Raw genomic sequence first — 2,833 nt, forward strand, 5'->3', positions numbered from 1 at the left:
AAACTAGGTGCTCTGGAGTTCAGTTGAGTCAAACTATTTCTATTAATTTTTAAGAAAATCAGACCCAACACTGCTAATAGTCCTGTGAAATGTAATAAAGAAATGAGCTGTTGTAAACGGATTTAAAAACTAATCCAAAGAAGTCTGATGGAGATATTTAAGAGTAGAAAAGTGTCAGGTTTTCAGTTACTTAGCAGGGGGAAATATTTCACCCCTCATGGTAGCAGGCTGAGTTGGCCTCAATTCGCCTCCTTCAGAAATCCTTTGGCTAATCCATGAATTTAGAACTTACAAAAACATCATCCTAAGTGGAAACCCAGCTTAGCAGTTTCTAGATGTAGGAAGAAATGTATCAATCTACCTTAAAAAAAAAAAAGTCCAATGTAAAAAATGGATATATATAAAAAAAGTAATTTTTGTTATTGTCTGATTTCTGCCAGATCTGTAGCTAGAAATTCCTCTGCAAGTGGGTGGTGCTTGCTGGGTGCAGGCTACCGAGTCCTGCCGGCTGCAGCGCTTCCCCTGCCTGGCTGACTGGGATCAATGTTGCCCTCCAGTGGCTGAGCTGGGAAACGGGGAGAAAAAAGCCCACTGCGGTTTTTTGTTGTTTTTTTCTGTCTTAGAAATGCTCCCAGAGACGTCTACATACCGTGAAAGGGCAATAGCAAAGACTAAGGATTTACATCATGACAATCTGTAGTTCAATTTAATCCCACCCTCCCTGTTTCTTAGAGGTGTGCAATCTGAACCAATCTTTGATCACAAGAATTCATGCTATTCTTTCCCTGACACGTGGGCTCATACAGTGGGACACTTGAAAGCATTTAATAAGAAGTCAATCCAGCATTTTAATTTGCCTTTATATTTCAAAGTGTGGCCAAAAACCCATTTACACAGATTGTGCAAAGCAATCTCTCAATAACACATGCCACTGTAACAAATAAGTACTTCACAAAAATACTTTTTTTTTTCTTTTGTTGTTTTCAGAAGCAGGTGACATAAATGCTGATAAACTTGGATGTGGCAACAAAGGTGCAAGGATTAAAAAAGCTACAAATGTCTATAAAGTCTCAGTGCCCCTCTGTGCAGCTGATTTTTTTCCAGAACATTTAGCATAATAAGGCATTTTCTGCGTTGAAAGTGAAGATCCTTTCATGAACACCTGTGAGCTCTCAGCATTTGCACAGGTGTGACTGGATCTCAAACTGAGCACTAGGAAAATGTGACTCACATAACCAGTGCCTGCTGGTGAGAGACCTGGGTTCAAATTATTTGTAAATCAGAACACAGGAAACCCACTAAACAAAACCTGAGGATTTAATCATTAAAATGTCATTCAGTTACCATAATCATAAGAATTTTCTCTTTTCCTCTCTGTCTCCCAGTTTTTGTAACAAATGAGGAAAGAGTCTTATGATTCCTTTATTGCACAGCCTTGATTTTATTCCAATACATAATGAAAGAGACTAAGGCATTGCAAGACATACATGGTCCTGTAGTTGAACCTCTATCATAATATACAGGCACAACCTGCTTGGTTAAGGTTGCAAGAGAAACTTTAACATCAGAATTTCCTCATATTTTGGAGCTGGACTTCTGAAAATTTAATTGTTTGTTTTTTTTTTCTTCTTAAAGAAAAACACATGAAATAGAACTAAATTCCATTGTATAGATTTCTCCTGACAGCTGCATGGGTCTCAGCTGAGCTGAAACCTTTGGACCCACAGCAAATGCTGCTGCTTTTTGAGCTAATTGAATAATTGACAGCTATGGAAGACTGTCCATTTACAAAGGTCACCTGAATCAGGCAGCAACACAATTAACACCAGCAGCAAAAAGTGATTCGAGATGAAACAGAAAAAGTCAGTGTGCTTAAACAGTGGTGATGAATCAGCTGAGCCAGGTGAATTTCATTCAAGGCAAATGTAAAACTGGCTAAAGCAACCTCAAGAGCACTAATGAGTCTCCTTGAAAAGATTATAAATATCTACCCTTAAAAAAGGAAGGAGGGAAGTAAGAAGTTGTCAAGGAGTTATGGCTTGTTTGTGCTTCAGTTGTTAGACACTAAAATAAAAAATACTTAGACCACTTTGAGGTGCTCAGAGGATAATTAGTAAAAGAAAATACATGTTCTTTTAAAGAAAAAAAGTGCCATTTTTTTCTTTGAGAGAGATAAATGGATTTTTTTAAAAATTGAATTTATTTACCTTTATTTTAATAAGGCTTTGATGCTGTTTTAAATTACATTCTTGTACCAGGCTAAGAAGCTGTTGAGTATTTTGATGTATGATAAAATAGCTGCAAAAGCAGCTAGAATGTTGCATACAGAGCTGTGTGCAGTAGTTACACCCAGGGGTGGCTGAGCATCAGGCCTGTGTGGCTTGGCTGGAGATATGGATATGAAATCTGGAAATTGCACTAAATGGAGAGGAATGGTAAGTATTATGGCTGAGATTTTTGCCAATTTCATAAATGGTCTGAAAGTGGAAAAAAAAACAGGATGGATCTTTGTAGGCAAATGTGTTGTTCTGCTTATTGGGAATAACAAACATCAGATGGAAGAACTACTGGATGGGCAGCAATCTGCAGGACAAGACGTGTGATAGAGAAGGCTGTGATTCTCAACGTGACTCCATGATAGTGTGAAAAAGGTAAATACCAGATGGGGAAAAGTGACTGTAAACAGAGTTGGCTTGTGACTTTATGCTTTCCCTCTCTATAGCACTTGGTAAGACCTCTGCTGGCAAATTACAACCAGTGGAACTTTTTACTCTGCCTGAAAATTGTGTGTTAACTGGATAGTATGGAGAAGAGAGACTGACTGGAGGGAAAG

The sequence above is a fragment of the Chaetura pelagica genome, unplaced genomic scaffold (genome assembly GCF_000747805.2).
Source record: "Chaetura pelagica isolate M959 unplaced genomic scaffold, ChaPel_1.0 scaffold3, whole genome shotgun sequence".
Lineage (NCBI taxonomy): Eukaryota > Metazoa > Chordata > Aves > Apodiformes > Apodidae > Chaetura > Chaetura pelagica.